The 23,676-nt window shown below is 40.1% G+C and overlaps 1 long non-coding RNA gene across 1 annotated transcript; it reads right to left on the bottom strand.

Annotated features, from left to right (window-relative positions):
* Positions 1 to 100: 100 nt before the first annotated feature.
* On the bottom strand, positions 101 to 17,496 carry LOC307199556. Its single transcript, XR_013832055.1, has 3 exons — positions 17,181 to 17,496; positions 3,137 to 3,212; positions 101 to 1,247 (listed from the first exon to the last, which is right to left on the bottom strand). It is a non-coding gene; the product is annotated as an uncharacterized lncRNA (long non-coding RNA).
* Positions 17,497 to 23,676: the final 6,180 nt, after the last annotated feature.

Raw genomic sequence — 23,676 nt, 5'->3', positions numbered from 1 at the left:
AGCATCCTAAAACATATGTTGGTACTTTTATCCATCACTTTGAGAGAGGTTTCTTCAATTTGCCTCCTTATTTCTTATTTTCAATGACCTAAAACTATGAATCTGACAAACGGATACTTCTAAAGGAAACCCAGTTTTCCTGTGAAAATCATAACCTGTCTCGTCTTGGTTTTAAAAGTTGCCTGCCCAACAGAGATAGCAGGATATTATTGAGTCAAAAGGCTATCAGGCAAAAACATATTTACAGTTCCTGGCAGTAATGCACTTATAATGGATGCAGCTGGTTTTGTTTTACAGTATTTGAATTTATGATAACACTGTTCCTTATACTAATGTATACACATGTTTTGCCTTGTTTTTTTAAAAAACCATTAATAGTCACAAAGTAAATAGGAAAGACGTACAATCCCTTACTAGGCAAGATTATTTTTAATGAACATTAATAAGCTGGTGATATAGAAGTAATAATTATAGGGTTTTGATTTCATATGGACTACATGTTGAGGCTTGTAAGAGCTGAAGTAAGGGAGACAAAAGAGAAAGCTAAAGAATATTGGTATGTTTCTCCAAAATAAAAGCTTATTGAGGAGCCTGAGAGTTCCATTAAATGTTTAAATAGAAATTTAAAGTAATCATGCTAAAAGGATTTAAATGATTACAAGCATTATGCCTAGAATAATTCTTCAAGAAAGTGTATTTTAGGAAAACGTTTTCACCATGTGTTTTGCAAATAACACAAGAAAAATTCTACTTCCATTGAAAACTGGTTTATATTTTGCTAGTGTCTACCATCTTGTTAGCACTACCATTTTTTCTTTTGAAAGGAATATGTCTGACAATTCAAGATGTGCAATGCAATACCCAATGTGCATTTGAAAATTCTTCAGTTTCTGCTTGCCAATAATTGTTTTTCTTCCCTGCAGGTTGTTTTGCTTCCTTTTAGTTTTTCATTGTTGTTAAAGAAAGTACATTAAGATAGCTTCAACTGGTGCTAGGTCAACAGCTGATGGAAGCTGGGTACGTCCACCAGGAAACTAATGCCAGATTTATGCTAAAGAAAATGTATCATGGGTGTTAACATGTTTTAGATTGAATTGCATGTGTCTGTTTGAAGAAGATGGGGGCAATTAACAGTTCTAATTTAGACAATGATGGGAGAGCAGGTAATGAAGTAAGAAGGCCGCTGGAAGGTAAAACATTGGTCTGCAGGTGGCACGAGACTAAGTGAACTCAAGCTTCAAATAGCCCTTGAAGGGAAATAATAAACAAGTGCTCTTTACTTGTCAGTGAATCAATATTTTCTGCTTGGGAAAAACTATTGGTGTTCTTGGAAGTGATGATGTTCTGTATTAAATAAATTCCTTTGGGTATGACTACTGTTTCAAAAGCCAGAGCCTGAACAGAGGTTAGCAGCAACTTAGGCAGATATGAGTGGGAAAACAAGTGTCATAAAAGGCTTTCTTATATGGAAATACAAAAAGCTAGCATCAATTCATTCAGCTTCAAACACGTATTTGCATCACTTGAGCACTTATGCTTGTTTTTCTAAGACATTGGAGTACAGAAATGGTCATACAGTAGTGTTTCACACTAAACACTATTATACAATAGCAATATCAGGTGGTTGAGTACCTATCATCTGGAAAGCAAAATGGGACTGCCCACCCTAAATTGAGTATTTTCTACTTAGTTGTATGGGCTCCTTAGATATGATGAAATATAGAAATCTGTATAAATAACACAAAGTGGGGCGATCAAATAGACAATATGTGGAGTGGGTAAATGTTGAGTGTCAGTTAAAAACAGAACGTTGGGGAAAGGGGTAAATCTGCCTGCTGGAGCCCCTAACAGCTTATTAAATCTTCAGCATTTTAGTGTGAATTTCTCCTAATAAATTTTTGTATACAGTTTTGAAGAATGTACACATTTTTGCAAGCAATTTCTCCCGATACTATCGTAAGTAATGTGTTCATTTTTATGCAAATCTTCCTCCATTATATGTATTTCAGTAAACATTGGGTGGAGAATGGATAAATTTTAATTATGGCTGTGTTTGGGTTCTCATTTCGAAAAGTAAGAATTTTGATAGATTCAGCTTTAATTGCAAACTGATTCAAATTTCTCTCCATTCCTATTGAGAGGATAAAGTATCAGTAGATGCAGTAGCTCATTTCCACACTGCAAACTTCCAGTTCTTGCATATCATTAATTTGTTCTGCATCCTGCTGCAGCTGATTCTTTAAAAATAGAACAGGGTAGTCTTTGAGGTGCCACTAGGCTCACGCTTTCTTTTCTCACATATGCAACTAGATACTATAGCATCAATACTGAAGCAATTCCAGTTTTTACATGTGAAGGTTAGCTTACAGCTTCAGCATATTATCATGAGTTCAAAATTTTGCATAACACTCTGGCTAGTGTTTGACAGCATTAAAGTGGAGAAATGACAGAAAGTCACATTCTGTCCTAATGGCCTTGAAGGGTGAGAACTATGGATGTATCTTGTATTATTCTGATTTGATTCTGTTTCTAAATAATTAACATAATGTAATGACATAGCAGATACTCACAGTTCCAGTTGTGAATGATAAGATTCGTTTGATGATAATCTTATTGATTTTGACATAAGACAAGAGCGCCTTAATTTTTGGCTTTCTGCAATGAGTGATTTCAGAACAATTGTTTGAAAGATTTTATGAGCTACACTGTATGGCTGGGAGCCAAGTAGCTACTTTTAAGTGTACCCAAAAGCTTGAGAATTCCCAGTGGAATTTTTGGCTTTTTTCCTTTGGAACAGATTCCCCCCTCCCCCCCCCCAATGCAGTGTACCAAAACTGCTTGTAAATGTTGCTTTAATTTAGTGTTGGTTGCCATATTGCCAAATTTTGTCCAGATTGTAATCATGCAACCCAGCACCTATTAGCACCAACAGCTGGCCTAGATCCCTAGCTTTCATATTTCAAAAAGAGCAAGTCTCTAGCCTTTGTATAACTCAAGATATGAAGCAAAAATATGCAGGAACTATTCCTCCTAGTTACATTTTGAGAATCCCCTTCCTGCCTCTTAGTGTACTTAGCCAATGACTGAAATTAAGGAAGTACTAGTCATAGAGATGAAAAAGTTAAGAGGGACGCACCAGTTGTCTGGACTTCCAGGTTTCATTTCTAATCTTCTTTTTACTTCTCTGCTGAAGACTTACTGCCTACAGAGCACTGTTGAGAAAACCAGAATTTAGTGTAGCTGTGACAGAAGATAGCAGGGAAAACACGAGTTCATGCTGTTTATAACTTGCGCAATAAAAAGCTTTTGTTTTGTTTTTTTGTTTGTAAACATTTGAAAATATTACCCAGCCAATCCAGATAAAGTTGATGCAAGAGCATGGATTACATCAGCTATGCAAAGCAGCAGAGTGTTGTTAGATCCAGGATGCATCCTGATTTGTTTGCATGGAGGTTATCCATTAAACAGTTATCCAGCCACCAATTGCTTTACCTTTACCACACTTTCTAGTGCATTTTCGTGCCATTTTTCCTTACTACAAAATGTCCAGTTTTTAAATGTGACTTTGTTGCACCAGAGCACTTTAATCTGCTTTAACTGCATAAACCCAAAGTTGTTAGTATGCAATTGAATCCCTCCTGCAAAAAGTGACAGTCTGTAGGGGAATCTATATTGTTAGAATGGTGAATGAGTAGTATAGGATAACCTTGCAGTTTGATTGGTTGCTTGGTTCTCCAGTCAAAAATACCCTCTGCAAAATATATTTTGGGTCTCAACAAAGATCATTTGACTTCCATTGCCCCTATCAGTCTTCCATCCCAAATCCATTACTTAGTTGCACACAGAGTTTTATTTTGCATTGACCTGTAGTAGCCATATACACATTGCACTTTCCCCAGCATCACGTGACTATACAGTGGAACCTCGGGTTGCAGACGTTTCAGGTTACATACGCTTCAAGTTACAGACTCCGCTAACCCAGAAATAGTGCTTCAGGTTAAGAACTTTGCTTCAGGATGAGAACAGAAATCGTGCTCCGGCAGGAGCAGGAGGCCCCATTAGCTAAAGTGGTGCTTCAGGTTAAGAACAGTTTCAGGTTAAGAACGGACCTCTGGAATGAATTAAGTACTTAACCCGAGGTACCACTGTACGAAGTCCTAACCGCTTGAAGTTAAAGGCTCAAATTGCAGTCTCTCATGCCTTTTCCCATATGTACAGCAATATCCTTGGTTATTTCACAGGGGTGTAACAGGTTAAACTGTAGAACCTACATACCGTCTGAAACGGTGTTTGACCTTGCCTTCAGATACCCCCCAAATTTGGCTTCCTATCAACAAAAATGTATGGTGTTTATTAATGCTAGATCATTGTTTCACCTTTGTCTAATATCCTGAAAAGAAGCATGTCACTCCATCAGTTTCATAGGAAAGAGCTTATAAATATATAACTTTTTTCGTTAAGCATCTTCACTTGGAGTCAGAAAAGGCTAAGCTTCCTTTCAGAAATCCATGTTGCATATTATGCAGAGTGAATCTTTTGAGTAAGGATGGATGAATGAAAAGGACAATCTCAGTTTATTTCTTATTTTTCCACCCTTAAATCCAGTTCTTCACATCAGTTTATGATTTCTTAAAAAGTCATGGGAATTCATCTACATTTTAGTGCAAATGTTTCCTATTATATAATTTTTAATGTGAAAAATTATGTATATCTGGGAAATTGCAAAGAAATTCTTCATAAAACAATGTATGTTTGTATGTTATTTTTACCAAGGTAATTTTTTTTATGCACACTACTCAATATGCTGGAGGACTGTATAGCAGAATTCAGAGAAGTGTAAATTTCAAAGATTTGTGTTTCAGTTCACGTATGGTTTCGGAAGGTGCAAATTAGATAAATAGGCATTCTAATGCAAACTGAATCTAATTTATTCCCCACCTCTACTTACGACTTTTTAAGATGCCTGAGATAAGCTTATGGTTGTCAACCAGAACTTTCTTGCCAGCTTCTAACCCCAGAACCATTTCCCCCATGATCCTATTTCCCAGTCCCCCACTTTCTCTACTTCTATTCCCATACCTTGCTTCCGCCCTCTCCTCCCTAAAGTGTACTGTTAGTGTTGCCATATGTCTGGAATTTCCCAGACTGGATGAGGAGGGTAGAGTTGGCCGGGAATTATAGTTGCTGAGCAAACCTGAGTGAAGCCTACCTCCCTCAGGTCCGTTCGTCAAGCCATGCCCCCCTAAGGCTGCCATGGATAGGCTCGTTTGAATCAGCGGGTTTGGCGGGAACCTATGAGCCTCCATGGCAGCTGAAGGGGGCGTGCTGCACTCAAAATGGCGCGTTGCATTCAAGCAGCAAGGGAAGCACAGTGTCAGGCCACAACCATTGCTTACCAAAGAGGTACGGTAAGCTGCCACTGCCATACATCTGGAATTTCCTAGACATACCCGGGATTTGGCCATCAGGAACAGCATCCAGGCGGGAATCACTGAAATGTCCAGGAAAATCCAGATGTACTGTTCAATGAAGAATAATAGTGAATGTTCTAAAAAGGGTAGGGGAAATACTGCATCAAGTTTAGTAAATTATGCTGCAATCACATACCAAGTTAAGAAGAACCAACTCCCATTGTTTTCAGTGTGGCTTACTCCCAGGCAAATGGGCATACAAATGCAGTCTATATTATTATTTCACAGTGATATCAGATAGACCTAACTTTTCCAGTAGTTCCAGCTTTGCCTTAGTTTGAGTTTTTCATTTTTAAATTGGGAGAGCTGACAAAGAAGGGAAGGCGTCAAAGTGCTCGTTAATTTGTTATGATTTCCTGGGTCTTCAAAAAGAAGTCTTTTGGCATCTTATAGATTTTGTTGGTCTCTGCCACAATGTGTCTGTGAATCTTTAAAGTGTCATGCAAGATTCAGCTGCTGCATGACTCAAAAGTGGTAGGCCCTTTTCCTATAGCATTTAAGAGAAACTTCATGTGAACACATTAATCATGCCTTGCATTAGAAAAGATTGACCCTACTTGAGGAAATAAGCCTGAGAAGAGAGAGGGAAATTTTTTATATTGATGAGGACGCTTTCCTTGACTCTCCATTGGTGTATTCCTTAACTACTAGCCCTCAGAGGGCACATTGTCTCTGGTGAAAATGAGCAAGATCTTATGCCTTTTTGTCACCCTGGGTGTTTTCCCACTGGTGAAACATCAGAACTAATCAAATGTTTAACCATTTTCTGTCAACAAGCTTTTCCTTCCTGTTTGAAAAAGTTTCTCCTCTCCCCCCCCCCCAATCTTTCCCACTAATTTTGAAAAGTCCAGTAAATGTCTGGTTTCTTGAAATGAAAAGGCTGCCGTTAAATTTAATCCCGTTGCCAGAACCTGAGTTAGTAGTAGATTAATAATAATAAATAAAATACTTAAACTAGCCTATCACTTCTTGTCCTGCCCTACTCTCAAAACCAATTAAACTTAGTATATGAGGAAATTGCTATAAACCATTTCCAGGGCAATCCTATACATGTCTACTCAGAAGGAAGTCCCATTTAGTGCAAAGGAGCTTACTCCCAATGAAGGCAGTATATGATTGTAGCCTAAGCATCATTTACAACAGGGGCGGGGAACTTCAGAACCAAATGCAGCCATCCAGACATCTGTATCCATCCCATGGAACTCTCTCCAGGCCATGCACCCTCTAGGCCACATTCTTCTCCCTTACTCTCCCAGGCCCTGCTCTGTGCTCTCCTCGAGTGCTTGCCTGGCTGGCATATGTTCTTGAACTCTTGCTTTTCTGAAATGGGTGGTGTGGGGATGGGTGTGTAGAAGAAACCTCTGTGTGGTTGGAACATATAACCCATGATACAAAAATAATACATCCCTTGCTCCTCCTCCTCCTCCTCCTCCTGCCTATCGCCCTGCCTATTGCTGGCATTCGGCCCCCAGAAGGTTACCCACAAGGGAATGTGGTCCTCAGTGTTCCCTATTACTTATTTCCAACCTTTATCTTATTTTATTTAACATATTTATACTGGTGGTTTTTTTAAGAATCTCTCCACAATGCTGCAAACATATCATATACAAAACAGAGTTTAAAATTTTAACAGCACAATCCAGTGCACGCATGCTAAGAAGTAAATTCCATTGAATTCAATGAGACTTAGTCACAGATAAGTGTGTATAGGATTCCACATTAGCTCTTCCCCCCTTAAGAAAAACCAGTGAAACTAGCCAGCACAGGAAAACAACAGCCCCAACTAGCACAGTAACAGCAACATATCAGCAGCTCACTTAACAGTGGCATTAAGGAGCAGGTGCAAGAGGTGTCTTCAAGGCCCACTTAAAAATTTGTAGGGATGGGAAGCAAATGCCACAGATGTGGGGCCACATAATCAACCAGTATGAACACTATTTTGCAGGTGGGCATTTGAGGCAGAGAGAAAGCAAGGGTGAATGGTGTAGATAAAACTTCTAACATGCTCAAGTGTTGTCTTGAACATGATCCCAGGCCCAAGTTTGGTACTCTGTCATTCCTTCTGGACATGCAATACTTGATCGGCAGCCTCAATATTTCATCTATCTACACCTCTTTGGAATACACTGTTTAAATGGAAATATACTTCTTCAAATATCTGCAGTAACAGCAATGGACAGAAGACACCACCTGCTTTTCACTCTTATGCCCACAGGCAGTCTCTTCACCCCTTTTAATGAAGAGAAATGTCATTCGGTCTCTTTACATTTTCAGCTAAGAATTGCTTAAGAAGATCTTGAGCAAAGCCCACTCACCCTGCTTTGGAGGCAGCAACCTTGCAGATGCTTAAACTGGGCATATCTAGATCTGATGTCTCTACTGAAATTAATGGAGTAGTCTGTCTAAGTAGGCGGCCCCTGATCACATTAAAACACCAGTTAAAGAAATACCACAATTTGATTACAGACTACTGTTTGCAGCCAACCTTTCTTCAACCTGCATCAGGTAATCACCCAGCACCGTCTCTTTCCTCCCCAATAATAATAATGCATTCCATATGTCCTTTAGAACACCAAGTGCCTGTTATTTGAATACACATGGTATCAGTCCTTAAATTAGAATCTCTTGCAGTCTACCTGAGAAATAAAGCTCATACTGGAAAACAAATATTTTTTTCACATTCTATTTTAAGCGTATACTTGAGGTCTCTCGCCCTGCATATTAAAGCCAATGCCAAATATTGGGGAAATTATTTGTGCTTTTTCTAGGAATTATTTGTATCTTACTGGGGGGGGGGGGAGACTTCTACACATATTCTAAGAAATTGCAAATCCTTTCTTAAAAGCTTGTAAAGAAAATGACACCAACTTTAATGAAAGGATTAGAGTCATGCTATAGCCTGCTGCCATTTGAATAACAGAAATGTGTTTATTTATTTACTTACATTTATATATCTCCTATGCTTCATAACACTGAACTCAAAGTAATTTTAAAAATTGTCCAGTTGCACCTTAGAGACCAACTAAGTTTGTTCTGGGTATAACCTTTCGTGTGCATGCACACTTCTTCAGATACACTGAAACAGAAGTCACCAGACCCTTATATATAGTGGGAGGGTGGGGTGGGGTTTTTCTCAGAAGGGTAATAGGAGATGGGTGATTGACTCAATGGGTATGGTAATCCTGTTGACAGCTGTTAACGACTGCAATTAGTCCTACAGGAAAAAGCAAGGGATAGTATGAAGATGACCAAAAATAGCTTTAGCACAGTTACATGTGGCTCCCAGGCCATCTCTTGTAGAGGCACTGACCAAATCTAGGCCTGCTTGGCTTCAGGAAGGTGGTAGCCTCAGCTGCTATCAAATCATACCCTGTACAGTGGTACCTCGGGTTAAGTACTTAATTCGTTCCAGAGGTCTGTAGTAAACCTGAAATTGTTCTTAACCTGAAGCACCACTTTAGCTAATGGGGCCTCCTGCTGCCACCACGCCGCCGGAGCACGATTTCTGTTCTCATCCTGAAGCAAAGTTCTTAACCTGAAGCACTATATATGGGTTTGCAGAGTCTGTAACCTGAAGCGTATGTAACCCGAAGCGTATGTAACCTGAGGTACCACTGTATAGGCCCATGTGGCGAAACATGTTATCCTTCCACAAAACACATCTGATGCTCTAACTATAAACACAATTGATTAGCATAATGCCTTAATCGGGATGCCTTAATCGGGATGCGGGTGACGCTGTGGGTCAAACCACAGAGCTTAGGACTTGCCGATCAGAAGGTCAGCGGTTCAAATCCCCATGACGGGGTAAGCTCCCGTTGCTCGGTCCCTGCTCCTGCCAACCTAGCAGTTCAAAAGCAAGTCAAAGTGCAAGTAGATAAATGGGTACCGCTCTGGCGGGAAGGTAAATGTCGTTTACGTGCGCTGCTCTGGTTTGCCAGAAGCGGCTTAGTCATGCTGGCCACATGACCCGGAAGCTGTACGCCGGCTCCCTCAGCTAATAAAGCAAGTATAGTGCCGCAACCCCAGAGTCGGCCATGACTGGACCTAATGGTCAGGGGTACCTTTACTTTTACCTTTGATGCCTTAATCATTATTCAAAAATACGTTTAGGACATTATCTTTATCAAGCCAACTAAAGAGTATGCAAGCTTTTAAGTTGCCCAGAACTCTTCATCAGGCTACATCAAGGTGCTAAGTAGTTCCAAGTAGTGTGGGAGAAGGAACAGGCAGGATGGGTGGTTCAGAGCCTGCCCATGAGGCAGAGTGATGGGCCCGCCTCAGATGGTGGAAGTGCAAGAGGTGAAAACAGGCATGCGAAATGGGGCTGCAGTATAGAAGGGAAAAGCTGGGGCAATTTCTGGACTCGGCTGACAATTCAAGCTAGTAAAGTGTATTGTGGAAAGGCCTGGGGAGTTTGCAAGTGGAACAAGCAATGTGGAAGAAGCCTCCTAGTCTAGTAAAAATTACAACTTGCTTTTCTACCCAAAAAGAAAATGATACAGGGGGCTCCTGCATACCTTGGGCAGCACAAGGTTTCACTTGGCGAATAAGGTGGGCAGCCACCATTCACTAGGCTAATTGTATTTATTGAGAACTGATACTCAGTCTTCAACAAAAAGTTTCCAGAGTGACATACTGGAGCTAGGTGCTCCATGAGCACCAGGCCTGGCACCTGCCCTTGGCATCCTAAGGCCACTGCCCAGCACTGATGCCTGTCCACTCCCTTTCTAAAAGTATTTGGGTTTGAGACTCAACATTTCACTGATGGGGAGGGGGGGAGGCTGCCATTTAATTTCACCACAACGCATGGCAGGATTGTGGAAAAAATTAAATTTCGGCTCCTAGACATGCTGAACTGATTTAGAGCATTGCTGATGCTGCCACTGCAGCCACCACGTGAGCATTGGTGAGCATCAGGGTCCATTGAGGTAGGAGGAGAGTCAACAAAAGGCACTTGGCTAAGAACCCCCTCAAACTTGGAATTGTCCCTAATGCATGCATCCCCCATCATCAAAGGCTTGATTTCTTCATGATTTCCCCCATTGTCGAAGGGGGGAAATTCCCCATCAGTTTCGGCCTACATATGTGAAGCTAAACACTGGGTAGGCAGCTTTGAACTAAGCCAGAGAGTTGGTCTATGGGCCTCTGAGAGAAAGACTGCATTATGCAGATTCTGCTGAAGAAATCCAGATTGTGGCAATATCGAGGGAGTTAGTATTCTATAGTTAGATGAATTTAAAAATTCCAACCATCATCATTAATGATACTATAAAGAAGGAAAAAATAGAAATAAATTATAAAGTGGTAGGAGCCTCTCCCACTTTCCAGTTAAATGCATCCCACCAGGATTTCTAATATGCTCTTCTCCAATAGTGCAAAACTAGCTGGTTTTACTGACTCCTGAACATTCGCTCTGCCCACACTGCTTCAAGCCCTTCAGTTGGCTGGTGCCTCAGCAAAGGGGATTACAGCCTGCATCTGGAGATATTTGGCAGCACAAACACCAGCCACCCTCGAGATTGCCAAATTGTAGGCTGGTGTGACACATTGGTTGGAGCATCCTGCAGGTGCTCTCATTTTTGCCTGGGACTGGGGCAGCTCTCCGATGGCTTTGGGCTTGGTAAGTTAAGCTTATTCAGCCCAATGTTTTGGTCCTGTGCCAAACTCAGCATAGCTGCACTACAGACTGATCTGTGGTCCTTGTGACGCAAGAAGAGATGCAGTTGTGAAATGAAACCCTGCAGGTGACATCTCTATGAAATATGATTCCCCCCTCCATTAAAGGGTGTGTTTTTTCCAAAATCCAGTGAAATACATATACTGACTACACTAAACTACATTCTATGCTAATTGCAACAAAAACTAGAATTTCCTCCTGTTCTCAATTTTGTCAGCTGTGTCTAGTTTGAATACTCCTGCTCTCTGCCCCAAGGGTTGAACACCTGGTGATTTTCAAGAGAAGGATTTAAAAGTGGTTGTGAAATATGTTAGCTAACACATGCTAATATACTGTAGTATCTTGTGTAGATAAATGCAATATGGGCATGTTCTGATTTAGTAAGGACGGAACACTCCACTCCTTTAGCCTGCTCTTCATGGAACATACAAATGTACAATGAGAGTGAAACTGTATTGTGAGATATTTCCATTAGCTTTGTTGTGTAAGCTTCCAGTCCTAGATGCAAAGCCAGGGAAGTGGTTGCCCAGTCTGGAATTTTCTTCTCTGTTTGATCAGAGTTGAGTTACTCTGTTCCGTTTGAGTATTGTTCTAACATTAAAAAAACTGAATTTCTATGGCTACGGCTACATATTTGTTTATTATCTTACAATACGCCTTTGGGGATTTTCTGACCATCTTGAGCAAAAGCACAAAATATTTATAATGTGATACTGACAGGTGATACAAACCTCATGCTCATTCATTTGGAATGCTATTTATTGTGCTTACGGGCAACTCCCCACTTGAGTGCAACCATGCACACGCGTGGTACTGGGAATCTGGAAGTGGAACCTGAAGTGGGGAGCACCCTGTAGAGTCCTCATGGCTTGCAACTAGACCCTCCCCAGTGCAGCAGGGCTTTGTTGAGGCAGTTCAGCCTCACCGCCTAATAGTTGTGTGTCAGCTGAGCAGTATCAACAAAGCCCCGCTGCCCCTCTGCTGCAAGGCTCCTTCCCTGGAGCCTGAAGAGGTTGTCCTCTTTGAGCTATGGGGAGTGTCTCCTTGCAAGCCATGAGGACTCTCCAGGGTGTTCCCTATTTACGCACATTTTGACTCGTGTGTGTAATTTCCCTCTTAAGTCAGGAGTCACCTGTATATACCACCTTTCTCCAAAGGCAGTTTACAATTTTAAGGGTCTCTGAGAAACCAACAGAAGTCATGCTGCTAATGAATCCCTTGCAGCCATGTCTTCCGCCTCAAGTTGGTAACTGAAAAAAGGATGCAGAGTGAAGGCTGGGGAAAAAATCTGTTGACCCCAGGATGTGCATGTAACAATTGTCACTGTCTTGCACTGATGCCTAGAGGTCTCTGACCACTTTCATGCAGTATAACTGTCCTTAAATGGGTTCATTTCAGACTGGACATTGGAAGACTGGTCTGAAATTAATCTGTAGGGAGCAGAGTTCTCTAATCTGGCAACAACTAATTATATTCTGCATCATCCCCAAGTTTTATGAGACTGAGGTGGCCAGTGTTCACAAGCAGTTGCATAAGGAACTCATGTGAGATACTGAAACTCAGGACAGTAATGTAGCCATACACCTATATTCTGGTAGCAGATATGTTTGAAAGTGACTCTCAAGCAGTGTGAAAGTCTGCTAGTTTTAGGTTTGCTTTTGTAGGTCAGATCTTCAATTAACTTATATAATGCTACATATAGCTATAAATGTACACATACAGATTACATAATAGATTTGTCCTTATCTTTAGCCATTTTTCACAAACACCGATATAAAGAAATTGAACTTTGCAAAAAGAAGACCCACAGAGAAAAGCAATGCACAATGGCAATATTTCTATACAATTATGAGCTATAATCTATAGATGCTTTCTCAATTTTCTTTTTTTATTCCAAAAATTACTCCCATGTCTGGTGAAACTTTGCCAGCTCATTATTCAGTTGGAAAAGCAGCTTCCAAAAAGAATCTATTTTTATCCCTATGTATTGAAAACCATGTTTTAATTTAGTGGGTTAGCATTCTGCTTAGGCCCTTTAAAAACATGAGGCTCTTGCCATGGTATTTAAATCATCAGTGGGGAGAAAAAGGGTGGGTTTGGGTTCTGCCAAGAATTGGCAATACTCATTTGTTTCACTTTTTGTCGTCACAGGCACCCAAATATCATGATGATTAGCACAATGGAATAAACACGTGCTCTACAAATACTGTCCATATTTTTATGGCTTTGCATAGTTAGAGCTTGAGGAAAAACAGGCATTTCTTTAGAAATTCCTGGGCTGCAACCATCAGCCCTCCTGCCACAAAACAGCATCTGGGTCAGAAAACAGCGCGTTCCTGGTTTCCACGCACTCGTCAACAAATATAAATGTTTTTGCAATAATCGAGAAATTATTGACCAAAGACAACACCCCCTTTCTGATAAACGGTAGAAATGTTAATACTCTTGGCAAAATTATTTTTGCACTAATTACTGTATCCATCTGCTCCACAAGATTGATTAGACTGTGAAAATGTTTGTTCTCTTCTCTCCTGCAAGGATGGGCCTCTCCTTGGCGCTGGAGGAGTCCTGTGTTGTGTCTGTGCAGAGATGAATATGCAGTTTTAATCAAACTCAAGCCTAGTTCATTTCCACTAAAACCAAGGTATAGCCCTACAGTAATAATAAGAAAATATCCAATACATGCAGATAGTATATTGGAAAGTTGGTGTCCCCTGCTCAGTTGTTTCAGTCTTAGAGAGAAAGCAGCTTTTTATGCTATGCACAGATTCTCAGTTCCATGGAAAATATTGGTGGTGGTGAAGTCTACTAAAGAGCCCAGATGCCCATGAAGTCTTTCTCCCACTGGAGCTCAGCTGCAGAAACACAACCTGTATTTCCTTCCTACCTCTTGGCAATGCACTTCCCAAGTGAAGAGCTACATGTCAATTAGCTCCCTGCCTCCATCGGCACCTGCAAAGATGGCTGGCCTGTGATTGGAATATGAATGCCAGCCAACAAGTAAATCCCTTAAAGAGGTGCAGAAGAATAACATCCTCTCCTCCAATTAAGCTGAAATCACTAACTCTCTCTGGATCGCTACTTGCTCTAAGTTCAAATGCCACCTCTCGAACAAATGGGAAATACACATTACATGCAATGACAGGCAGGGCTACTGTTGTACAGAGCTTATCTATAGCTATTTGATGTTGAGTCCAAAAGGAATGTGTACAATCAGAACATAAATCTCTTAGATATGCAGAAACAATGAGGAAAACCACCCAGAATCTGACAAAATCTAACATGGCACTAGCTTACCAAGCATAAGACACAGGGAAGAAAAACCTTCAAAGAAGGGAAGAAAGCAAGAGATAACCAGAAAAGTAAGCAAAAGTAATGGAGGCCAGATGAGATTCACTAAAGAAAATAATTGTGATGTGGTGAAGATAAAATAGGATTGTGATTAGCAGTGGCTATAAAAACTGGACTTGTTCTAGTTAAAAACCTCTCAGCATTACAGATGTAGATTGCTTTTGAAGTGTGACTTCATGTCATCTGTGGTATAATAAAAGGGGCATGGGTTTGCAAATACATTACATATGATTTCATGGTAAAAACTTAGAATAGGCTGAAAATTTCTAATACTGAATTTCTTAATCAACAGAATTTTATAAATTACTGGAATGAACTTTTTGTTCAAAGAACATATATATATATATATATATATATATATATATATATATATATATATATAATTTTTTAAACATAAATGCAGAAATAAAAAACAATGAAACATATATCATAACATATTTTCTTAGCTTCATTGGACTCCCTCACGTCTCCCACTCCCACTTGCATCATTGTCAATTCTTACCCGCAATTTATCATCTTGTTTACATTCTTGTATCCCATTCATTTAAAATATAATCTAATATTTCTCCCAAAGGTTTATGTTTTTTCCTCAATCTCACTTGTCATCCTAATTCCATCTAGTTTAGTGGTGCTCAGTTATTTATGATCTAGCATCCTTCTTAACATTCAACCAAATTACAATGCTTTTTTAAATAAATCTTAAATTTCTTCCAGTCTTCTTCAACTTTCTCTTCTCCCAGGTCTCGGATTCTGCCGGTCATCTCGGCTAGTTCCATATAGTCTATCAGCTGCATCTGCCACTCTTCCAGTGTGGGTAGATCTTGGGTTTTCCAATGCTTAGCAATAAGTATCCTTGCTGCTGTTGTTGCATACATAAAAAATGTTCGGTCCTTCCTTAACACCTTCTGGCCGACAATACCCAAAAGGAAGGCCTCTGGTTTCTTAGTGAAGGTATACTTAAATACCTTTTTCAGCTCATTATATATCATTTCCCAGAAAGCCTTCACTCTAGGGCAAGTCCACCAGAGGTGAAAGAATGTTCCTTCATTTTCTTTACATTTCCAACATTTATTATCAGACAAATGGTATATTTTGGCAAGTTTAACTGGGGTCATGTACCATCTATATATCATTTTCATTACATTTTCCTTCAAAGCATTACATGCAGTGAAGTTCAACCCAATGGTCCACAACCTTTCCCAGTCCTCAAACATAATGTTGTGCCCAATGTCCTGTGCCCACTTTATCATAGCCGATTTAACCATTTCATCTTGTGTATTCCATTTTAACAGCAAGTTATACATTCTTGAGAGTACCTTAGTCTTAGGCTCTAACAGTTCTGTTTCCAACTTCGATTTCTCCACCTGGAACCCTAACTTTTTGTCATTTTTAAAAACTTCTTTAGTCTGAGCGTAGTGTAACCAGTCTCGCACTTTATCCTTCATTTTCTCCAAACTCTGCAATTTCCAATTGTCTCCATCTTTTTCTAGTATTTCCCAATATTTTGGCCATTTGGCCTCCATATTGGGTCTTTTTCGGGCCTTAGCTTCCAGCGGTGAAAGCCACCTTGGAGTTTTATTTTCCAATAAGTCTTTATATTTTGTCCAGACATTAAACACTGCTTTTCTGACAATATGATTCTTAAAGGCCTTATTGATCTTAACCTTGTCATACCATAAGTATGCATGCCAACCAAAAGCATTGTTAAAACCTTCCAGATCCAGAACGTCAGTGTCCTCGAGAAGTAGCCAGTCTTTTAGCCAGCAGAAAGCTGCGGCCTCATAGTACAACTTTAGGTCTGGCAGGGCAAAGCCCCCTCTTTCTTTCGCATCAGTTAATATCTTAAACTTAATTCTGGGCTTTTTGCCCTGCCAGACAAACTTAGAGATGTCTCTCTGCCACTTCCGGAAGCACTCCGTCTTGTCCACAATCTGTAGTGTTTGAAACAAAAACAACATTTTTGGCAATACATTCATCTTAATAGCAGCAATTCGGCCTAACAAAGAAAGTTTCAATTTTGTCCAACTGTCTAAGTCTCTTTTAATTTCAGACCAACATTTTTCATAGTTATCCTTAAAAAGACTCAGATTTTTTGCTGTTATGTTTACCCCTAGGTACTTTACTTTTTTAACCACAGTTAGTTCTGTCTCTCTCTGAAACCGTTCTGACTCTGTATCTGTCAAATTTTTTCCCAGCACCTTAGTTTTCTGTTTGTTTAATTTAAATCCCGCCACCCGACCAAAGTCTTGAATCAATTGTAACACTCTTTTCGTACTAGATTCTGGCTCCTGCAGGGTCAAGACTAGGTCATCTGCAAAAGCTTTAAGTTTGTATTGTTTCGCTCTGACCTGGATTCCTTCCACCAACTGGTCCCCTCTGATCATATTCAAGAGCACCTCCAGAACCGAAATAAATAGCAGAGGGGAAATGGGGCAGCCTTGTCGTGTTCCTTTTTCAACATTTTAACATATTATGTTGCATCTGTTCATTATATTTATTTCATTTGGTTTGAAATACAAATAAAAGACAACTTAGGAAATATGCAGAACCTGTTGTCTACTGCTGGCAGAACAAAGTCAAAGGACTTAGCTCACACACCCAAAATGGAGATTTGCAACTAACTCACTCTGGAATTTTATGGTGAAGGATAACAAAATAAAAATAAACCCAAAGGGTACCCAATGAAGTCCTGTCCAACCATTCCAGTGTTGTGAAACGGCACAGGTTATGACAGCAAGTCAATAAGAGAACATTTATTATCTTCACAGGGCTAGAACTGGCCCACAGTCTAGTTATTTTTGCCTGATTATATACTGAAATCATCTTAGCTTCATTTCAGAATTGTCCCTTGGTTGCTTGTCTTGACCTTTCCGATTGCCATGAGCCAACAGTCATTTACTTAAAGACAATTGACAGATTTTCTCTGTTTATGACTGAGTAACTAAGTAGGCCCAAGAGGCTGCTGAGGCAAATCCATAGTTGTTCTGAAGAGCAGGTTTTCAGCTGGAATGCAACAGCTTTGAAGGAGCCAAGCAATTCTGATTGTGTGTTCAAATTTATTTCGACAACACACAAACTTAGTACACCTGCTCCACACCAACGGGGTCCTTTCTTTGCAATGTCCACCCTTCTTATGATTACAAATGAATCAATTTTTACAAAATAAAAAACAAATCTTCCAGATTATAGCAAATGAGAGTAGACCAATAATTCATTCTACTTTCTCATGTCCACACTCTATCCAGAATATCCAGAGGAGACAAGGAAACTGCACAGCTGACAAAAGAAACTTACAACTAAAACAGTGGATAAGAAATAAAACCACAGGTCATGAAAGTGATAGCAATAGGAAAATATGTTTTGTTTTCTTCACCTGTTAACTCTACAGCAGGGATTATCTACGTGCAACTATAGCAACTATCTATATGTGGTAGTCTTGATGTCACAGGACTACGGTTTCCATTTCCCCTGACCTTTGGAGCCCAACAACATCTGGAAATCCACAAGTTCCCAGCCACCCCTGATCTCCAGCTTATCCCCTCAAACACATCTTGAGCAATTCCAACTTAACAGGCTTCAGATAAAGAATATTTTTTCCCCCTTGTTGTTGCCCTCCATAAAATTTGAAGTGGGAAATAATTTTTAGGGGACCACTCATTGCATGGGGAAAAATAATAACAAATTGTATGAAAAATGAAGAAGGCAAGTTGTTCATGCGGTAGACCTCATATGACAGGCAGAAGAGATGTGGAATAAGGGGGTGTGGTGTGAGTGTGATAAATGCTAATAAATTTAAGATGACCTAGGTCTGTTTGAGGATAAGAAATGGAAGGTAACTTCAGTGTTTCAATGAACATTTCTGTTGTGAAAAGGGGGCTTTGCGGAAACCCAAAATGTTTTTTTTAAAATAATATTTATTACTTTTAAAGCTTACAAAAAAGAAAAGGAAGAAAGAAGGCAAAAGAAAAGAAAAAAAGAACAAAAAAGAGAAAAAACAATACAATACATAAACAATACAAAACACAACCCTAACACATTAAACTAACACAATAAACTAAACCAAACAAAACAAAGACAATTTAAAAAACATACATCATACCTTTTCCATATTCTATCTTTCATTCCCTTGTATCATTGACTTCCTCTCACCTCCCTCTTTGTATTCCACTTCCATTAATTGTTTCAGCAATTCCTTTCCATCTTTCTCTATTTTCTATCATATAAATGTCTTAACATATTTTTAATCTTATTTCCATTAAAATTAGTATACTTATTTAAGCTTAACTCCTTATAGCATTTCAGCTAAAGCCATAAAATTTCTTTCCAACATTTTTCTATCACTCATTAATTTTACAATATTTCTATATATAGACTTTAAATTTCCAGTCTTCTTCCACCATCTCCTCTCCCCAGTCTTGGACTCTACCAGCCACTTCCGTCAACTCCATACAGTCCATCAACCTGGAGATCTTATGTCCGAGGCTCTTAACTCTTTCCCACGTCCCTTCTGCCAGTCTTCTTCATATTCTTTGATGCTGAAGAGCAGATCTCGGGGAAACTCCAATCTTTTATTCCTTCTCGACAGGTCAGCCAGATTTCCATAATTAAAACTAGGATCCATAAAGTATTTCCGGGCATGTTTCAAAATTCCTCCAAATCCAAAGGCCCCCAGAACTCCAATCTCCTCCTGACCCAAGTCCATATTCCAAATGTCAGTTAATCCCTGCATAGAGGGATCTTTCCAACTTTCCTTTTCTAGTCCAGGCCAGGCTCCGATCTTCAAAATCTGACTTTTTCTAGTCTCAATCATAAAGGGCCTCAACTTGTAATCCTCAATTTGCCTCTGTAAGGCTAAGGCTCCCCCTTGTATTACTTTAGGTTCGACAACAGCAACTTTCTCCTTCTCCTTTTCAGCAATTTGTCCTGTTGAAATAGATTCCTGTGCCAAATCCTGAATAATTTCTGTATTGGTGCTCACTTTTGGTTCCAAAATGTCAATTTTAGTAGTCATAGCATCCATCTTTTTATGAAGCTGTTCCAACAAGTGGCTTATCTTAGAAAATGCAGTCCATAAGGCTTCTCCTGTCAACATTCTTGAATATCCAAGGTCAATCTCTAATTCTCACAGTTCTTATCAAGCAGCTGGAGATTTCCCAGCTCCACTCTTGTAACAGTTTCAAAAGCTCCCTCTAGAGGGGAACAGTCTCCACTTGTATCAATCTTTTCCAACACAGATCAAAAAGTAAAGATAGTTTCAATTTTCAGATACTTTTCCTCCCTTTTAAACGCAGAAGCGGACAATGGAAACAATATATTTCTCTTATTTAACTGACTGTCAACATCCGTTCTCTTCGCTGTCAATGAACTCTCCCAAAACGTCAATCACTGGGATCCCGTTCCCAAGTTCAGAGCAGTGGTAATTTAATTTTAATCACTCTCTCCTGCAGGATACACAGTCCAAAATTTCCCCCCTCTTCTCCTGCTTCCAAGGGGGGGTCTAATAATTTCAATCGATGGAAGTTTAATCCTTTACATAAGGCTTTCCAAGACCTTAACTTGTAAGCTCTTTGCTTCAGTCTATTTACAAAAGGGGAAGGCGGACTTCCTGTTTTGAACCTTCCCCGTTCGATGCCAAATTAAGATATTTAAAGATCCAATTTTCTGTTTTACTCACGGGTTGTTGTTTAAAATCCAATTGTCCACAAGAAAAAGTCAGCGCTCTCCGGCAACAGCAATGCGGCTTCACTCCGTGAAAGAAGCGGTCGATTCAAAGCACCGCACCGCTCACCCCACGTTGCTCCGGATCCCCAAAACAGAGTTTCCCCGCGAGTAGGGGAGGCGCAAAAGGTGCCAGCCGAATCCCAGGTTCACAAGCTTCTTCCGCCTGTGATTTCAATGGGTCTCCGCCTTTGCCGTGGCGGTTCAGACCCAACTTTCCACGGAGCAAGTTCCTCCCGATCGGAGGAGCTCCGCCATTGCCGGGGGCGTCAACCCGGAAGTCGCGGAAACCCAAAATGTTTGCCAACAACTTACCCTTTTCATTTATTTTATTTTATTTATTAAATTTGTATACAGTGGTACCTTGGGTTAAAAACTTAATTTGTTCCGGATTTCCGTTCTTAATCTGAAACTGTTCTTAACCTGAGGTACCACTTTAGCTAATGGGGCCTCCCGCTGCCACTGCACCGCCGCCACACGATTTCTGTTCTCATCCTGAAGCAAAGTTCTTAACCTGAGGTACTATTTCTGGGTTAGCGGAGTCTGTAACCCGAAGCGTCTGTAACCCAAAAATACTTATCCCGAAGCTACTTCAACCCGAAGGATGCCTGACTGTCCTATAAGCCATAGATCTCAGGGTGGTTCACAACATTTGTATCTATTGGTGTTCACAGTCCTGCTCAACTGCTTCAGCACCATTTTTTGTTTTTAAACTTACAGCCTTGTTCCCTTCAACAGGGACGACATCCTACAGCAGTCTAGCAAAAGGCAGTGGAGTGAAACACTTGGGTGTGAAATTCTCAAGCTACGTACAGAACAGCGTGCCAGAGATCCATTTTCCCCTACATAGCCAAATATGGTTGGCAATATGATGGCATCATTGTTGTTAGGAAAAAGGCCAAATGAAGGACGGGGGGAAATGACATCAGCACTGCACCACCAACTCAGTATCAGGAGTGTGAGTGTCCTAGATTGCCTGAATATGGCCTGGCAAAAAGCTTCCAGCAGTGATAGCTGGTGTGGACTAGACCCGGTGGGTGGCTAGGTCACAGGGGTGTGGTCAATGAGGTTATGGAGGCGTGGCCAAATTATGGTTTTCTTTCCAGCCTCCTCTCTTGCAAAGATACTTTGGACACTTAAAACAGCATTTGTAAAAAATATTTAGCACCAAACTATTGCATTATTCAGATAGGGTTCCTGTTGACGCAGTTGCTTCTCATACTGAAGTCTCTCACTGTCCATTTCCCCTATTTTTAGCCACAATTCATTAATTTCTTGCATCAACCCCTCTGTGTCTCTGAATCTATCTTCATAGTTTAGTTGATCCTTTATGTATTTGAGTGTTTAATTCCTGGTTTTAGCATTGTTATCGGTCCATAATGTTTCAGGACAGACTTGCAATAAGTTAAATACTAAATAAATAAACAAGTTTGTTTAGTTAGGAAATAATTCTTCTCAGGGCTGGGCAAAACAAGTGTACTTGTTTTATCTCATGTACAATGGAAGCCACTCAGTGGTAAGTACATTTTGTTTCTGTTTCATTTCTATTAAAGTATGACTGTTGTAAACCCTCCTTGTCTTTTGCGGTAGTAGTAGCTGCTCATTAAAATCAGTTTATAACTTGCTGCTTGCAATTGATTTGTAAAAGCACTAATTGCCTCAGGTATAAATGCCCAATTTACAGTACCTGACATCAGAAAAATAACTACCAGTCCCCCAAGATCAGTTATTGGCTGCCCTAGCAGGCTGTTAAGTCACCTGCCAAGCACCTAATAACCCCAAGGGTATATGGCCGGAGAACAGTTGAAACAACCGCCCCTTTTTCCTGTGTATTGCTTTACACAGTGGCAGTAATTCACTAAATTGCTAGAGCAGCTGTGTTTACAGACCTGTTTCCATAACCAACATAGTGTATACAAAGTCAGGGAAATCTGGGTTAAAAAAAAATTAAGGAGAGCATGGCCTAGAGAAGGTACCAAGGGCCAGAAAGAGAAGTCCAGAGGGCCACATTTGGCCCCAGGGCTTGAGGTTCCCCACCCCTTGGGTAGAAAAGTAATAAATAATTTGATAACCGTCTTTGTGAAAGAAATGGGTGCTCAGAGCAGGGTGCCCTGTAAGGTCACATGGTCAGGTGGACTGTGATGGGTCTGTAATCTTGTTAGTGTGAGGTATTCATGATATTCCATTCAACTCATTTTTCTTCTTGCTCACCTTTGTTTCAACTTCATCAGGAGACCAGCACAGGTGCCTGTTCCTAGGTACCAATTTCTGGGTCTTCTACATCAGTACAGAGTTCCAACAGTGATTTTCTCTTGCGGAAGCAATTTAGTTGAGAGATGCCTATTCCAGCTCTGCTGGATTTCTGCTGCAGTTATTAATACCCAAAGGGCTGTTTTAAGTGTGGCTCTATTAGAGGCTTGCGCTAGAGTTCAGCAACCAGCAATTCTTTTTATTCGGTCTCTGGCTATGCTTTGATATAAGACTTGTGAGAAGAGACTATTTTCCTCATAAACTTTGCAGTTTGTTCTAATAATCACTGTTTTGAAGTATTACTTCTCATCCCATTGTTGATATGTATGCATTATGGATGGCATTGTTGTCAAACATTCAGAATGACAATGAAAAACGCAAGTGAAAAGAAAAGTTGTAGTTGTCTTTTTCAAAGCTGTCTTGAACTGCCTAATTAGTGAATGAGCAACCAAGAACAGTTAAAACATCTCTACATAAAAAATTACAGATGGATTCTCTGCAATAAATGACTGTTTGTCCATATGTGTGTTTACATATGTAGATATGTATGTATGTATGTATGTATGTATGTATCTTCAATGGTGGGAAAAAGAGGAGTCAAAATGAAAGGGGGGGAAGACCCAACAAAAGCAAGGAAGTTCTGAGCTAAAAGAGAATCCTGGTTGCCAAAACCAATTCCCCTTACTCAACCAAGCCATGTACACCCTTAGTCTAGGAATGGCTGTTTACCCAGTCACAGGGTGGGTGGCTGTTGCAGCGCATCATGGCAGAATCTCATCCCCAAGGAGCAACGCTGGGGCTAGGTGGCCAGCGGTTGGGGAATCCCTGGGCTTGCTACTTGGATTGGCCCCAATTCCTTTGTCATACTGTAGTTTTAGAGGGAACAGGGCAAGAACTGAGCACCTTTGATCCATTTGTCTTGTAAGATGGGGCTTTAGCTGTTAGCCTCCGATTTAAGCTATTTTTATGATGCCAAATTATAGAATCAGATTCCTACCAATATAGGCTACCCAGTTCACTCTACTTTACATGTAACTTTTGAAGTGCCATTTAATTTCTCATGTCTTGTAATGACTCCTCATCAAATACTTTGTTTTGCAATCCAAGCAATTTCACAACTGTGAATAAAGGAGATGGATCAACTTCAACTAAAAGATAGCCATGATCAAAGACTGATAACAGCACTTATTTATTAATAAAGTTCAT

The sequence above is a fragment of the Podarcis cretensis genome (genome assembly GCF_951804945.1).
Source record: "Podarcis cretensis genome assembly, chromosome: 12".
Lineage (NCBI taxonomy): Eukaryota > Metazoa > Chordata > Lepidosauria > Squamata > Lacertidae > Podarcis > Podarcis cretensis.
Note: the sequence above shows the minus strand (reverse complement) of the source record. Positions and strands in the feature narration are given on the sequence as shown.